Source organism: Sapajus apella, unplaced genomic scaffold (assembly GCF_009761245.1).
Source record: "Sapajus apella isolate SASKATOON/1434 unplaced genomic scaffold, GSC_monkey_1.0 scaffold59, whole genome shotgun sequence".
Lineage (NCBI taxonomy): Eukaryota > Metazoa > Chordata > Mammalia > Primates > Cebidae > Sapajus > Sapajus apella.
This window is the reverse complement of record NW_022436999.1, coordinates 1,778,667-1,796,582: the sequence shown is the minus strand read 5'-3', so window position 1 is coordinate 1,796,582 and position 17,916 is coordinate 1,778,667. Positions and strand designations below refer to the sequence as shown.

At 38.2% G+C, this 17,916-nt stretch overlaps 1 protein-coding gene across 11 annotated transcripts in view; it reads left to right on the top strand.

Annotated features, from left to right (window-relative positions):
* Window positions 1-17,916, top strand: part of SIPA1L1 (signal induced proliferation associated 1 like 1) — a 398,250-nt gene that overhangs the window by 64,724 nt on the left and 315,610 nt on the right. For 4 of the 11 annotated variants that reach the window (XM_032245717.1, XM_032245721.1, XM_032245715.1 and 1 more), the window contains exon 3: window positions 9,887-9,951. The exons of the other annotated variants lie outside the window; for them this stretch is intronic. The gene's annotated coding sequence lies outside the window, so the exon portion shown is untranslated. The remainder of the gene's footprint in view (window positions 1-9,886; window positions 9,952-17,916) is intronic. 11 annotated transcript variants of the gene reach the window in all.

Genomic DNA, 17,916 nt, shown 5'->3' with positions numbered 1-17,916 from the left:
CAGCTGAAATCATGTCATATAGGACTAACCACTATGATGCTCATAACATGTTCCTTGATGCATATTCAAAGTCCTGTTTCAGATGTGAACTTCTGCTCTTCAAGTTTTTGTTTTATCACTAACCGAATATTTCTTAAATTCTAGTGAAGGGAAGAGGGAGGCAGTTGATGATGTATTATTCACCCCATCTGTTTCCTATAAATGAGAGCAGTTTCCACTTAGCGCCCTTTGCCTATGTAGTCAAAAGTACCATACAAATGTGGACTGTGGTTCTTTCAGTGAGAAGAGAGTTAAGAGTGCACTTTTGTTGTTGTTGTTATTTTTGAAACAGGATTTTGCTCTGTTGCCTGGGCTAGGGTGGAGTGGTACCATCATAGCTCACTGCAACCCCAAATCCCTGGGCTTAGCAATTCTGACACCTTAGCCTTCTGAGTAGCTTGAACCACAGGTGCATACCACCATTCCTGGCTAGGGTGTAGAATTATTTTTTTTTGTGGGGATAGGGCCTTGCTGTGTTGCCTAGGTTGTTCTTAAATCCCTGGCCTCAAACCATCCTCCCTTCTCTGCCTCCCAAAGTGCTGGGATTACAGGTGTGAACCACCAAACTTTTTTTAATTTTAATTTTTTAAGTCGCTTGCTCTGTCCCCCAGGCTGGAGTGCAGTGGCACAGTCTCAATTCATCGCAACCTCCACCTCCCGGGTTCAAGTGATTCTCCTGCCACAGCATCCTGAGTAGTTGGGATTATAGGCATGCACCATGACACCTGGCTAATTTTTGTATTTTTAGTAGAGACGGGGTTTCACCATGTTGGCTAGGCTAAACTCTAACTCCTGACCTCGAGTGATCCAGCCTCCTTGGCCCCACAAAGTGTATTTAAAAAAATTTTTTTTAGAGTTGGGATTTCACTGTGTTGCCCAGGCTGGTCCCAAACTCCTGGGCTCAATCTGCCTGCCTGACTTCACTTCCCAAAGTGCTGGGATGACAGGCATAAGCTGAGCCACCAGACCCAGCCCAAGAACTCACTTTTTAAAGGTCTGACCTTGTTAATAGATCTTCTTAATACCAAAAGTGACTTTTCTGGTGTGAAAAGTAGGTAGCACACTTTGCAAGGTGCCTTGAGAACCTGTGCTTTCCTCTGGGGGATTAGGACTATCTGTTCTGGAATTGTGCCATTTCAAGAAGTAAACCTACTTATTTTCATTTTAGAGGTAGATTGAAGGCATCCATGTAAACTATCTCGGGGACTTATGACTATTTTTGGCATCATGACATAAAGAATTTTTTTTTTTTATTCCTATCATATGGCACTTTTTCCGAATTCATGTTTTGCAAAGGAGCAAATTGAATCTTGGGAAATGTTTGGTATTCATGTCAGCAGTGGCTGCCTTGGGTGGTCAAGTGGCATAGATAAGGCTGGAGGGATGTTGAGATTGTATGTGTGTGTTTTAATTGATTCAAACATACCAGGAGGAATGGGTGTTGTATTAACCTATACATGTTAAACATTATTACTGTTTTTAATTTTAAAATATTTCAAACAAACTGGAAAGGATAAGGAATAATACAGTGCCTTCCAGCTTCATCAGATCTTAATGTGTTGTCATGTTTGCTTCAGGTCTTGAAATAATTTTTGGAAAAAGTTGAAGCTGCCCTTTTCTACCATCCTGATCCTGTGCTTCTATTGGAGTGCATATTACTTGATTGCTTCTAAGACAAATGCTAAATTCTTGTCAGATTATGCAGTGAGTAGTTGAGTGGTGGTTTCCTTTAGGGAAATGAAATTTATGCACCTCCCATTTTCAGGTTACACTTCCTGCTGCCTCCACAGTGAAGGAGCAGTACTTCCAAAGAGGTTTAGTGAACATGATATGGGATCACTGAACAAAATGAGAAGAGTATATATTTTGAAAAGTAAATTTGATTGATTGTGGGCATTTATGGTCTGATTTGTTGTTTAACTTAAACAGCATTTCAGAGCCACTAACTAGTTTGTTCAGATTACTGTTAATCTGCTCAAATGCCAGAGGAGTCACTAAAACCGACGGTTTTTTTGAAAAGGTTTTGTGCTGTAGTTTCTAAGGGTGTTCTTCTCAAGTTACATTGACTTGGCTGGTTTTAGTAATTTTCCTTGAACATTGCCTTCAAGTTACAGGATTCTGAATACCTCTCTTTTACTTTCTTTATTCTATTTTGGATAAATAGAAAAAGGCTGCCTTTTTCTTTTTTTGGTGTTACTTAACAACTGTCTGATTTAATTGTATGACATGTTTTTCTTTGTGTTCGTCTGTTTGTTCAACTCTGCAGTTATATTAAACTTTATCATGTTTTACAATCAGAATTTAGTTTTGATAGGTTCCAGAAAACAGAAAGACACACATCTGTCCTGAAATGTAGCTTTTTTGTGTGTGCTCTAAAACATTTTTCTTTGTATTACTTTCCTCAGTTAGCGTTCCCATTTAACCCAGTTTTTTTCTTTATCTTTTTTTTTTTTTTTTTTTTTTGAGATAGAGTCTCACTTTGTTGCCAGGCTGGAGTGCAGTGGCGTGATCTTGGCTCATTGCAACCTCCGTCTCCCAGGGTCAAGCGATTCTCCGGCCTCAGCATCCTGAGTAGCTGGAACTACAGGCATGTACCACCACATCCAGCTAATTTTTGTATTTTTAGTAGAGTTGGGATTTCACCATGTTGGCCAAGATGGTCTTAATCTCTTGACGTCATGATTCGCCCGCCTTGGCCTACCAGAGTGCTGGGATTACAGGCATGAGCCACCGAGCCTGGCCTAACCCAATATTTTTAGCAAAAATTATATTTAATTAAGGCAGATAGGCATAACTAATTATATGAAATGTTAAATGAATGCTAAGAAAACAATTAACTTTTGGTAAGTTATATAGCATAATTAAGGAAAAACCAGAGAAATAGAGATAAAAAATTTATCAGTAATCTTATCACTCATAAATATTGTAAAATTTTTTTCCTTGTGTATTTTTCCAGTTTTTTTCGGAAAAAATATAAAATACACATTTTAAGTTTGTTGTTAATAACATGTATTTTTATGTAATATTGTCAACAGTAAACTAATTTATAAATTATGTGTAAATTATAATTATTGTAAATACTGTAAGGTGGAGGCTGTGTAATGCAATGGTAGAAACCTAGGCTTTGTATCAAGCAGACTTAGGGTAGGATCCCTGCTTGTCCTGTTACTAAGTTAGCTGTAGGACGTTGGCCAAGTTACTTAACTGTTCAGAGTCATTTTTCTTAAATGAAAAAAAAATCGCTAATAATTACCTTGCAAGAGTATTATAGGAATTAAATGAAATATTGAGCCGCATTCATTCATACACTGGTGGGAACACATTGAATATTGAGAGGCAATATATTAATAGCATTGTATAAAAAGGGCAAGGATTTGAAATAGGATTGTCTTGGGTTTAAGTAACAGTGCCACCACTTCTTAATTTATCTTGGGTGAGATTTTTTTTTTTTTTTTTTCCCTGAGACAAGGTCTTTCTTTCCCAGGCTGGAGTGCAGTGGTGTGATCTTGGCTCACTGTAACCTCCGCCTCCCAGGTTCAAGTGATTCTCTTGCCTCAGCCTCCCTAGTAGATGGGATTACAGGTGTATGCCGTCACACCTGGCTAATTTTTTTATTTTTAGTGAAGACAGGATTTCACCATGTTGGCCAGGCTGGTCTCAAACTCCTGACCTCAGGTAATCTACCTGCCTTGGCCTCCCAAAGTGCTGGGATTACAGGTGTGAGCCACTGTGCCTGGCCTTGGGTAAGATTTAAAATTTCACTGATTATTATACTCCTTCCTACCATATAGATAATGTCCGTGTCCTGGAATTGTTACATTGATTATAAGAGGTAAAGAATATGTGCCTGGCATATTGCAGACAAATGACTTAATTGGAAGACAATTTGATATTTTGCTATTTAATTAGTATCAAGGAGGAAGCTTCTAGATGTCCTAAATTTTATTTTTACTATTGTAAAGTATTTATTGTTATTGAGGACTGTGTCAACAGTTTTATAACTGCTGCTGTCCCCACCTTCTTCCACATTTGGAATAGGTAGCCATCTTTAAAATAACATGTAAAGAATAATGTTTTTGAGAGACCTTCACGTGAATGATGAAAAGCTTCTGAATATAATTATATATATTGAAATACGTGCTTCTGTTAATGCCACTCATATGTACATTCTAGATCATCTGCCTTCATTCTTCTTAAACTGGATATCTTTCTTAGCAGTTCCAAACAGAATTTTCATGTACTTTTCTCCCTCAATTTAATATTTTCTTTTTGATTTTAAGTTTTAGAAATACCGATTCATATTCCTTCTCTTTGCTAGCACAGTGTACCTGTTTTATAAAAAGAATCTTAATCATACTGTTCACATTCTATTTTTTAAAAATGTCCTTTTTATCAGTTTATACTTTGGTATTAGGTTAGAGAAGCAGTACCCTTTAAAATTAAATTCTGAGTAATTTTATTGTGAGGTTATAGAAAATGAGTTTGTGGGTGGGTGAGCTCAAGCCAGCTGTGTGACTTGTCTGAGTTGATAGTCTGGTTTGTAGTTGAGTTGCCAGTCCGCTGCTCACACTTCAGTATGATCACTGTATTTCCTTCGTTAGGCCACCTGGTGCATTATAGGATGAAGCTTACTTTCCCTTGAACACACACACACACACACACACACACACACACCCACCCCTCTACCTCACAGTGATGGTTTCAGTTGAAATCAGTAAATTAATACTTAAAATTTATACATTCATACTTTTGCCAGAAAGCTAAATTCTGTTTTGAGGGTTGGCACTCAGGTGTAACTATAGTCTTAACTTTTTAAAAATTTGCATTGGATTGGCTTGCCTAAAAATAACTTTGGTAACCAAAAAGCATTCTTTGAGTATTTTAGGATCAGGATCATGTAAAGGCAGCTCACCTTTTATCTGAAAAATTTAAAAGCATGTCCAGGCCGGGTACAGTGGCTCATACCTGTAATCCCAGCACTTAGGGAGGCTGAAGTGGGTGGATCACCTGAGGTCAGGAGTTGGAGATCAACCTGGCCAACATAGTGAAACCCTGTCTTCTACTAAAAATACAAAAATTAGCTGGACTTGATGGCATGCACCTGTAATCCCAGCTACTCAGGAGGCTGAAGCAGGAGAATTGCTTGAACCTGGGAGATGGAGGTTGCAGTGAGGCAAGATTGCACCACTGCACTCCAGCCTGGGCTACAGAGTGAGAGACTGTCTCCAAAAAAAAAAAAAAAAAAAAGCATGTCCAAACGGTATTTAAGGAGGATAGAACCATTTTTCCCCTTCAAGTTTATTAAAGAACAAAGTATTTTTTAATTTCACTAAAGTTATAAATTTTTATTGTAAGTTTCTGTGGTAGGGCCAGCCGCAATGTAGGCATGTAGTATATTCTTGTTGAATGAATGACTATTGACTGTCAACTATTAACTTGTTATAGGTCTTGAATTATATTTAGCATTGCAAAGGCCTCCATTTAAATTTATTTAACAAATAAATTGATTTATTAACAAATTTAAATGGAAGCCTTTGCAATGCTAAATATAATTCAAGCTATTTGATCCTCACAATAATTTTGTGAGTTAGGCAGGAAAGGACTTCATTTTACAAAGAGCTTAGTACAACTCCTGGGGCCCCATTAAATGATGATTCTGGGGTTTGAATTTAGGACTTCTAGCTCCAATTCCATACTTCTTGTGCAATGTCATGCTGGTTTCCTAAACCCACCTGCAAATATGTCGATTCTTCGTATTGTAATAATTGTTCATTTATTCAACAGAGTTTTTAATGAATGCACAATTTTAAGCTCTAGGTATTTAAGGATGAATAAAAAGACAAGGTTTCCATCTCAAGGAAGACTCAGTAAATAAGTACATAAAGTAGTTATTGTGCCTATGGTAACAATTATTGGTACATAGTGGGTGCTCAGTAAATGCTTATTATACAAATGAATGAGTGAGCAAAGTGGTAAAAAGATAATAACAAGTGAGGGTAGGTGCTTAAGTAGATAGATTGACCAGGAAAGGTCCTTCTGAGGAAGTAACATCTAAGCTAGACAAAGAACATTTTTGACAAAGGACCAGTGCAAACCTAGGCCCTGAGGCATGAAAAAACTTGGCTTATTGGAAGGCATCAAAGATGGCCAGTGGAGCTAGAGCATGTATGCTGGGAAGACAGAGAGAGGTTCCAGATGAAATTGAAGAGAAAGAACCAATCATGTAGGGCCTTATAGACCATAGCAAGAAATTTGGTTCTTACTCTAATGTTGGGGACAGTTCTCAATGTGTCTCTTGTGTTTCTACATTGACTATCTTTCTTCTGGATGATCTTTTCAAGGATGATTTGTATAGTGAATGACCTTGGAAGATAAAGAGAATGTCCCTTCTGGGGTAAAGGCCAGGCAAGCTTATTGTGCATTACAAAATATTTCAGTTCACTAAGCTTGAAGTTACTCTCCTTAACGCAACCTGCTGTTATGCTGATGTCATCTTGTTCTCTTTGTGTCACCTGGTGGGAATTGAGGCTTAAGGGACTAGCACCAAAAAATGGTGATACTTTGGCCACTGCTATTGCTGTAATGATGTCCTTTGTCTCTGACCCAAGAGACTCATGTCTTCTGTAGGCAACCATATAACAGTAGAGATGGAAAGAAGTAAAGAAATCAAGATGGTCTTTGGAAGGTAGAATTTATAGTTCTTGACAGAATGGATGTGGGGTGTGAAAGAAGAATGTAAATGAATTGTAGGTTTTTGGCTTGAGCAACTGGGAAGATCAACTTCTGAGATGAAGAATCCTCAAAAATGAAGATAACTAACCTGTAAAAATTTCTAATACACTGATTACATATATTGCAAGGGCTGAAATGATTATATGGGTACCACTGATGTCATCACTTCTTTGGCCTTTTTTCAGCCATTTCATTTGCTTGTCTCTGTCTATGTAGTAGTTTTATATTTAGAATTGCAGGGAAAGGAAGAATAAGAATAAATTTTAGGCCTTGGGGTCAAAGAACCAGTAGGATGTACTTTTCTGGGAAGAACACCTGTCTTGTGTCTTCATGGGTTGTCAAATCAATATTTAAGTTAAGAAATACAATTCTTGCAGTCCCTTGATAAGAGGGTGTCCTCAATAACAGTAAATTAGATTAGCTTGGGGGGATTTATTTTTTAATAAGCCATATTGATTTTTATACAAAATTTATTATCTAGGAGTTTATAAAGCAAATCTTTAATATGTTTCAGGATTTTCCCTTTTTTGAAGTTGAAGGAGACTTAAATCCATCATAGGGCTTGTTTTCCTTAAATAGGTTGGAGGTCACACTTCTCTTTAGCAGTTATACTAATTTTCATATTTCTCAAAATGATCGGGGAAAAGAACTTTTAAAAACTCAGGGTGGTAGTTACATTGCACTTAGTATACACCCACACATCAGACTTTTCTTTAGCATTTTATTTTTTTTTCTTGCTGCTTTTACAGTGTAGGTGGCCTTCTGATTGCTTTTGACAGGAAATTGAGCAACCTTTCTTTTTTGGAACCGAATATATTTTACTGCTAAGAGAGGGTAAAAATGTTTATGTTTTGAAACTTTATTATGAGTTTTTACTTAAGAACTAATTTAAATCTAGAAAAAAATGGGAGTAGAGGTTAAATTTTATATTGTGCCTTACTACTTCTGAACCTTCCTAGTAATTTCTGGGCTTTCCTTTCTTTGTAGCATTGCTTTGTTCTCTTAGCCATTGATGGATATTGAAAAGTTGTCTTTGACTCTGTCATTACTTTTCTAGCTCTTGACTGGGGCTGCCTTCCCCAGTTGTCTTCTCTCTATAATGGAGGTGTGGTAGTCTCTACACTGATTTCACAGGCACCTTGAATCTAGAACATATGTTAACCTCATCTACTCTGTTTCAGCTTTGGATAAGCATGGCATTCAGCAAAGCTTCCCAAGGAGTTGGCTGGTCCAGAGGTTGCATTGGGTGGGAGCTCCTGATTGGAGTTCTGCCTCTAGACCAGGTTCTACCTCCAGTGCCAAACCTTCTGGTGCTTTGGGGTGTGAGCACCGGTCTCTGCCCCTCTACCCATGGCCCCTGACCTGCTTTCTGCTTCGAGTTACTGTGGTTGAGCCTGATTTGGGCAGTTTCTGTGTAGCACTGAGGATTCGGAAGACAAAGTCAGACTTTGATTAGAATAAGCCCATTTGCCACATATGGAAATCTTATTCAATTAGAATGGAGTAATTCTGATGGAATCTTTCTAAGTGTGTTCATAAATCCCATCCTTTTGCTTGAGTTTAAAATTTGCATGTTTATTCATGTTCCTAAGTGGATTACTAGTACACATCAGATGCCAGGTATATCTTATTTATATAATTATAGTTCATTAATTAAAGATGAACAAAACGAAGTATGTATTTTGAGTGTTATAGATTTCTTCACCTATTCTGTGGATGCAAGCTGTAGGCCAGTCATGTGAAAACAGCAGATTTTGTCATCTTAGATATCTGACTCTCAGAATATCCTTTAGAGCAAGCTTGTCCAACCTGCAACCCACAAGCCACATGTGGCATAGGATGGCTTTGAATGCGGCCCAACACAAATTTGTAAACTTTCTTAAAACATTATGAAATCTTATTGCAATTTTTTTTTAAAGCTCATCAGCCATTATTAGTGTATTATATGTGTGGCCTAAGACAATTCTTCCACTGTGGCCCAAGGAAGTCAAAAAGATTGGTCATTCCTTCCCTACAGGTTTATTTTACCCACAGTTTTCTTCTGATGTTTGTATGATTTGATTATGGCAGTGTAGGAAAGGCTTGTTGTAGAGTCTTACCAAGCTCTGTTCTGCTATATTACATGAGATCATAGTGTGACGGCTTGATATAGGTCCTTGGTAAGTCTTGTTTGAAGTGCTTTTATATTTAGCTGAATAAAAGATGGGAGCCCTAATGTCCAGGGTGATAGGCTGGGAAGAGGAACTTCCCCTTTTTGTCCTCAGTAGGAATTGGGAATATCTGTGAGTGAAACTAAGTTCTGATGGTTTTTATTCTTCTTAGCTTCCATTTTATGTGATTGGGAAGACCATTGGGCATGTGTGCAGATTCTTTTAACCAATAAGTTTAACATTCATAGAAAATCCAACTATGTGGGAGCTTATTATCTGATCTGAAATGAACAGTGTGAGAATTGTGGAATTTCTAAAAAGCATGTTTGATTTCTTTGGAACAGGGTTTCTCAACCTCACCACTGTTTTTGTTTTAGGCAGGTTAATTCTTTGTTGGAGGCGAGTGTCCTGTGCATTGTAAGATGTTTAGCAGCTTCCCTGGTTTCTATATATTAGATGCCAATAGTGTACCCTTACCTGTGATGACGAGAAATGTTACCAGTTGTTGCAAGATGTCCCCTGGGGGTACAGAATTGCTCCCTGTGTTTTGGAATAGTGATTTCCCATACTCATGTGACAGACCAACTCATCAAAATCACTTTTTTTTTCTTTTATACGTACAGCTTCCAGGGTGAGTTACTTGAGTAGCAAATCTATGTACATACTGAATGAGTAGCCAAGCAAGAATTTGTTGCTTAAGTGGGAATGGCTGTTGGTTGGCTTCAATTTAAATGTGTGTTGAGGCTGGGCACAGTGACTCACACCTGTAATCCTAGCACTTTGGGAGGCTGAGGCGGGTGTATCACCTGAGTTCAGGAGTTTGAGACCAGTCTGAATTGTAATTTGATTAGTAGTGGTGATTTTTCCCCCCTTTTACTTACTATGCGATATAGTTGTGTGTTTTTTAAAATTTGGAAATAACTACTACTACTATATTAATGAAGTTCATAATTATTCTAATCTAGGTTTGAGAGATTACCTGAAGTTGGACTCAAAAGCAAGATTTACTGCTAACTTTGAAATGGAATAGGTGAGTTGGTGGATTAGTCCCAAAGTCACATTGTGGGGAGGGAGTGTCACTCAGACTATCATTCTCAGAAGACTTGCTGTTTGGCTGGGCGCGGTGGCTCACACCTGTAATACCACACTTTGGGAGGCTGAGGCGGGTGGATCACCTGAGGTAAGGAGTTCAAGACCAGTCTGGCCAGCATGGTGAAACCCCATCTGTATTAAAAATACAAAAATTTGCTGGACGTGGTGCCGGTGGTGCCTGTGATCCCAGCTACTCGGGAGGCTGAGGCAGGAGAATCACTAGAAACCTGAGAGGCAGAGGTGTAGTGATCTGAGATCGCGCCATTGCACTCCAGCCTGGGGACAGGGTGAGATTCCATCTCAGGAAATAAAAAAAAAAAAAAAAGGAAAAGAAAAAGACCTGCTATTTATAGCAGAATTTTGATTTATCAAATGGTCCTATATGTTCTGCCCACTGGCTTTTCCCTTTTTGAAATGGAAAAGGAAAAGATGGGAAGGAAATGCTTGTGCAGTTTTAGTCATTGATTCTGGAATTCAGTGTTGTCATCTTTGCAGATGAAGTAGTTCATATAATTTTCTGGTTTCCTGTTACATATTTATGTTTTCCCTCCATAGTGAATGCATTAAAAATCTTCTCTGTATTTCTTAAAATTTGATGAGAGTTTGTACTTCAACACATGTTCTAAGAATCTTATTAACTCTAATGCATTGGTGTCTAATTTGGGGTGCCAAGATTATCCAGAACTATTGAGAAATGATTGGATGATCTACCCTTTAACTGATGTATAGTGGTATATGTATTACTGTTGCTCTTAGAGTGGCTGTACTGGCTTACTCCTAGGCAGAATTCCAGTTCTATCCTAGGCCTACTCAAATAGTTTTGGGGACATTTCTTAAACATTATAACAATTGCAAAAAGATATTTTCTTATTGAGAAAATAACAGCTTAATGCAGATTAAGGGAGACACAGTTTCTACAGGCCAAAAATACTGTCATATGTTAAATTCTGGGGTTATGTAGGTTTCATTATACTTAACCTTGATCTCAGCCAGATGCTGAAACAAAGACCTTGAGGTTTTTCTTATTTGCTGCCTTGTTAGAAGAAAATTGCCTAAGGAGTCAGCTCTTCTGGAGTGACTGCATCCTGTAAAGGATGGTCAAGTTAAATGAGCATCTCCCCTCTGTAAACCTTTGTGCAGAGCCTAAGCGCTGGGTAATTGGAGCACTTCTTTCAAAGTGGCTTGCTATTTGTGACTTTCCTTGAATTTCGGTAAGGGAAATTTGGGAATGATTATCTCTGAAAATGTTGTTAAAGTACATTAGGACGCTTTTTTGGGTTGCATTTAGTTGACCATTGGCAGCACCATTCTTCTTTAATAGAGATAGAATCTAAAAAGATTTTTAGATCTCTGTAATTTTTAGCCATTTGAAAAGGCCAGGTTTTTAATAGCAACGCAACTGAAAAACTGTCTTTGAAAACAGTATCTTTGGAACTGTCAAGAATTGCTTAATGGTGAAGCGAACAGCCTGCAGGAATGCTCTATGAGCATAGCCCTGCTCTGGTACTTCAAGAGGAAAGAAAAATCAGCGCATATTATTGAAGGCCCTCTGGTTTTCACCTCAATCTTTGAAGCTTTTATTTCTTTTTTTTTTTTTTTTTTTAATGGAGTCTTGCTCTGTCACCCAGGCTGGAGTGCAATGACTGGATCTTGGCTCACTGCATCCTCCGCCTCTTGGGATCAAGTGATTCTCCTACATCAGCCTCCCAAGCAGCTGGAATTACAGGTGCCTGCCACCATGCCTGGCTAATTTTTATATTTTTAGTAGGATGAGGTTTCACCATGTTGACCAGGCTGGTCTTGAACTCCTGACATTGTGATCCGCCCACTTCTGCCTCGCAGAGTGCTGGCTGGGACTGCAAGCGTGAGCCACCACGCCCGACCAGAAGCTGCTTTTCTAGATATACTTTTTTCCCCTTCCAGAATAGCTATATATTATAGAAATGTGTACCTTCAGTGCAGTTCTCATATGTCTTAATAAGTTTTTTTTTTTTTTGAGATGGAGTCTCACTCTGTCTCCCAGACTGGAGTGCAGTGAGGTGATCTGGGCTTACTGCAACCTCCACCTCCAAGGTTCAAGCAGCCCTCCCACCTCAGTCTCCCGAGTAACTGGGATTACAGGTGCGTGCTACCACACCCAGTTGATTTTTGTATTTTTAGTAGAGACAAGGTTCTGCTATATTGGTTAGACAAGTCTCAAACTCCTGACCCCAGGTGACCTGCCCCCACCTTGGCCTCCCAAAGTGCTGGGATTACAGGCATGAGCCACTGTGCCTGGACATCTTAATGGTATTTTAAGAATAACTCCTGGTTTATAAGCTTCAATATGACAGTTTTGAGCAGGCACCTGTTTATGTAACTACACCTTGTCTTGTTCTTTTTTATAATCTATAGTTTTATTAAGACAAAACTAACAGTGTGATATGAAGTTTACATTTAAACCAAGTTTTCACAGAAATCTGACACATGCCTATAAAGATTTTACAATGTAGCTCTAGATGTAAGTCTAGACAATGGCAAGAACTGATGGATCTCATGACTCAAAACAGAGCCTTTTGGGTTTCATTTACTTCTTAGGATTTCTTAAATTGTGTGTGTGTGTGTGTGTGTGTGTGTGTGTGTGTGTGTGTGTGTATTTTAAATACACCTTGCCTTTTGAATTGAGTTGCATAGTTTCATAACTTGAAGCTCTGGCCACTGAAATATCTTTTAATAGCAGTGATATCTGGTAATGCTGGTACGGCATCTCTGTTAGGTCAGGTGGGAGATTCTTCTGTTATACATCCATACTTACTGAGGTCTCCTCAGGCAACAGAGGAGGAGGCTATGACTCAACAGTTCTCCCGACCTGTTGGTGACATAGCTCTTGGTCTTCTAAGTGTATACTTCCTTCCTAAGTGCTATTTCTCTACTTAACGGATATCTAAAACAATTTCCATACTCTAAAAGAAAGAAAAGTCTACACACACATACACACACATGCACACACACACACAACCTTGTATATATGTAGTTTTATGTGTACCTTATTAAATCAGTTTTTCTTTTTTAAATTATTTTTTGAGCAGAATTATTTTAGAATATAAACACTGAATTGAATAAGCACACTTTAAACATTTCTAACAGTTTTAAAAAATTAAATAGAGACAGGCTTTCACTATGTTGCCCAGGCTGGTCTTGAACTCCTGACCTCAAGTGATCCTTCTCCCTTGGCCTCCCCAAGTGCTGGGAATAAAGACATGAGCCACAATGCCTGGCCTGCCTGTAACTTTTAACTCCTCCAGAACTTAACTACTAATAGCCTACAGTTGACCAGAAGCCTTACCAATAGCATAAACAGTTGAATAACCTGTATTTTATATGTTATATGTATTATATACTGTGTTCTTACAATAATATAAGCTAGAGAAAAGAAAATGTTACTAAGAAAATCCTAAAGAAGAGAAAATATATTTGCTATTCATTAATGGAAGTGGATCATCATAAAGGTCTTCATCCTCATTGTCTTTGTGTTGAGTAAGCTGATGAAGAGGAGAGAAAGAAGAGGTTGGTCTTGCGAGCTCCAATGGCAGAGGTGGAGGAGGAAGAAGGGGAGGCAGGAGAGGCAGACACACTTGGTGTAACTGTTACTGAAAAAAGTCCACTTTTAAGTGGATGTGCACCGTTCAAATCCATATTGTTGAAGGGTCAGCAGTGCTAGTTTGATTTTCTAAACGCTAACTATAATATAATATAAAAATATTAAAAATGTATAGCAGCAAGGGGATGATTATAGCATCCTCCTTTCATCTTTGGCTGTGATTAGCTTGAATTAAGTTTGGCATGGCCTGAGGTCACTTCAGAATTATTTGGTTACACTTTTTTTTAGTATTCGAAGCCCATTTCTTTGTTCTTAAAGAAGAAAATGATATGAAATCCTTTGGCCTAACAAACATTTTTATCAGCCAATAGAATGGTGATTTGACACTTTCCTATTTACTGGTGCTGTTGACCCTTTTTCTCTTCCTTAGGAACAACTTATTCTCACTCATCTCTTCTTTTATTTTTATGTTCTCCAGAACGTAAGAGAGCAGTTGTCCATGCCAAATAGAGTTGCCTCTTTTAAACTCGTTCTAGTGGAGCAAATGGTAAGAGACATTTGAGTTAAGTTGTCTCTGGAGGAGTGTGCCTTATTTCTTAATATCTGATCATTTTTTGGGCCCAGATCTGCATGGTTATGATTGTTTATAATAGTATCATACTGTAATTTTATAATGGTACCATGTTGCCCACTTTCTTGACTGTCTAGTAGATTTAAAATTTGCCAATGGGAGTGGATTTGAACAAAAGTCTAAAGGGAGGAATCAGAAAATAGAGAAGAGAGAACATGAACTGTGTGGATGTCGGTGGAGATCAGAGTGGGATTGTACGGAGCTCAGCCCCAACCCCTCCTGCCCCTGTTTGCCTTGAAAAGTTGGGTTGCTTAAGCATTTTTGAATACCTGGCTTCTGAGACAGCAGATTACAGGGAAGAACTGGAGAAAAAGCTTGGGAGAAGCTTGCATTTGCCAGTTCACCATGAATCTCTAATGTTTCTCAAAGAGTTTGGGAAACTGTTAGTGATGGGGATTTTATTTTAAAACCTGGACTTTATTATAATGTTTGTCAATCCCTAAGCATATTTTATATGTAAAAGGAAGTTGTAAATGTCTTCACTAGTATTTAAGTGCCTTTCACCAAAACCATGTATGCAAAATTAAGGCCATATGGTGGGTAAAGTCTTATACGTGGGGAAGTTCAGCATGCCACATTCTGGAGGTTTTGCTGCTCCTGGGGGGAGGGCTTTATTGTATCTTTTTGGATAAGATTTTTAATAAGCAAGAGAATGTTGAGATGAATGTCCTTGGCTTGAAGGTTGTTACTACTCACATCTGCAAAAAATGGGCCAAGGTCTCCAGTGAGTAGATGATAAGGGAAACACGAGTGGTATGGGTGGGCAGCCCTTCGTGTGATATCAGCCTCTTAGGGCAGGGGTGTTTCCTGAACTGTTGCTGTCTCAGTACGTGAGTAGCCTTGAATTCCACCTGTAATAGTTTCCGCCTGTCAATGGTTTGATTGACACTCTGGATGAGCCTTCAGTAGGTTAAACAGTGAATGGTTGCTGAAGAGCTAATAGACTTTGGTTTCTTTCAGGGTTTTTTTTTTTTTTCTCCAAGTCTATAACTTAATTCAGTGATTGACCTTCGTCTGGTACTGACCAATGTTTTTTTCCAGTCAACAGAAAAGTAAATGTTTTGAGAAGTTGACTAGGTAGCATTTTATGAGTATGTGTCTTTGTGTAGGAACCTTCAGGTTCTGGACTGAAATGAAGACTTTGGACCAGGGGTGATGGCTTATACATAGCACTTTGGTATAGCTCAATCCTAGCACTTTGGAAGTCTCAAGAGGATGTCTTGAGGCAAGGAGTTCAAGACTAACCTGGGCAACATGGTGAGACCCCATCTCTAGAAAAAAAAAATTAGCTGGACATGGTGACATGCACCTGTAGTCTCAGCTACTTGGAAGGCTGAGGTGGGAGGATTGCTTGAGCTTGGGAGGTTGAGGTTGCAGTGAGTTATGATCACACCACTGCACGTCAGCCTGGATGACAAAGTGAGATCCTGTCTCAAAAAAGAAAACAAAACAAAACAGAAAAGAACCTTAAAGCTTTTGTAGTTATAAGGTAAGATATTCTGTTTCTGTTGACACTGTTTCTTCCCTGGATTTATGAGTAGAAAAGTTGATTAAGTAAATAATTACTTTATATCAATTATACAGAGAGAACATTTTGCTTAAGTGTTAGCCAGGATAGAAATACGAAAAAGAAATGCACCCTCGTAATCAAGTTGTTTTTCTAGAGGAGAGTTAGATGTAATTGAAAATTGTCATAATAAATGACCAAACATAAGGCCTTTAGTAGAAATATAAGTAAATGCATTGAGGCATTTATGAAGGGAGGATTGAATCTATGAAGGTGGCATCATTTGAACAGGGCATTGAAAGGCCATCTGTCTGCCTGCCTGTCTATCTACCCATCTATCTATCTACTAAAGGAGTAACATTTGGATTTTTAGGTAACCAAAGTAACTCATCTTTGTATAAAATCTTGATGTTCTTAATGGCACATAGATTAAAGTAAAAATCACCTAATTCCCATCAGATTATTCAGTCTTCACCACCCAGAAGTAACTACCCCTGCTAGCATTTTTACTTTTTATCCATGGAATTTTCCAGACCTACACATAATTAGAGAGAAAAGTGCAGTGAGCCCCACGTACCTGTCATCTAGCTTCCACAGTCACAGACGGGCGTTTTTCCATTCTGTCTTTCTCCTGCTTTTGTGTTTTTTTTGTTGGAGTTTCAGATATTGTACTATTTAACTTGTAAATACTTCAGTTATTTTTTATTAATAGAGAAACACTTTAAAAAACAGCTGCAATGTCATCACCATGAACAAACTTACTATGTATACTAGTCATGTAAGCCCTAGTCCATGTTTTCTCCATTGTTTCAAAATTGTCATTTTATAGTTCGTTTGTTGGAATCAGGGTCCAAGCAGCCTTAACACATAGCATCTGTCTCTTTTTAAGTCTTTCTTAATCTGTAGCATTTTCACTTCCCTCCCTTTTTTTCATGTATTTGTTGTGGAAGAAACTGGGTCATTTGTCCTGGGTCATTTTAATAGTTTTCTTTCATTTTTGTTCTTCTGTGTGATCAAAGATAGGTTTTAAAAGCAAAATTAAGATCATATTACACATACTGTTTTATGAGCTACTTTTAATACTTAATGATTGAATAAAGACATTTTTCTATTATTTACTCTTCTTCAATTAGTTTTTATTTTCTGTTAAATATTATGGGATTATAGTAACTAAAATGAGAAAGATGCAGTTGATTATAGTTAAAGTAAATCTGGCCAGGCATGGTGGCTCAAGCCGGTAATGCCAGTGCTTTGGGAGGCTGAGGCAGGAGGATTGCTTGAGGCCCGGAGTTTGAGACCAGCCTGGGCAACATAGTGAGACCCCCATCTCTACAGAAATGAGAGAAAAAAGTAGGGAGGGATGGTGATGTTTGCTTGTAGTTCCAGCGTCTTAGTAGTCTAAGGTGGGAGGATTGCTTGAGCCCATGAGTTCAAGGCTGCAGTGAGCTATAATCATGCTGTGATACTCCATCCTGGCTGACAGAGTGAGACCCTATCTCTTAAAAAAGTTATAAAATAAAATAGTAAAATAGGTAAAGCTTACATTAATGATATGTATTTATAACAGCAAATTGGCTATTTTTTTCCTCCTTGACTCCTTCCCTTTCTTCCTTTCTTTTTTACTCTAGTAGCTATTGTGGTTGGCTATAATATGGGGGATGCAATTCCCTGGATTGAAAGTCCATTTTGTTTTCCCTGGGGAATGTAGAAGATGGTTGTGTAAAAGACAGCCTGCCTGGTGGTTCCTTGACAGGGCTGAAAGTAGAGGAGGTAAATGGTGCTCACCCAGGCCCTGATTTTCTGGAGATTTACTGCAAGAAGGGGACCCTTATTATTATTGTTACTGACCTTTATTACAATGTTAAGCTTTTATTTCCGTATAAATTAGGCTTCTGTAATCCCAATACAGTGGGAAAGGATTCTTAGTCATGAAAATGGAGTATGACATTTTTATTTAGTGATGCTAACATTTTTAACAGTTCTATATAAGGACCGCTTTCCGTTATTAGCAAAGTTGTAGTGTGGGAAAGAGATTGTATGTGTAGGCTCAAACCAATAATAATTAATTATACCAGCTGAAGCTTCATGGGGCCATTTAAGTAGACAGAGTCACCTTCATTTATGATGTGATAATTGTTCGTATGGTAGTTTGTCTTCTTCCATTTGATTTGAGTTTTTGTAGTTA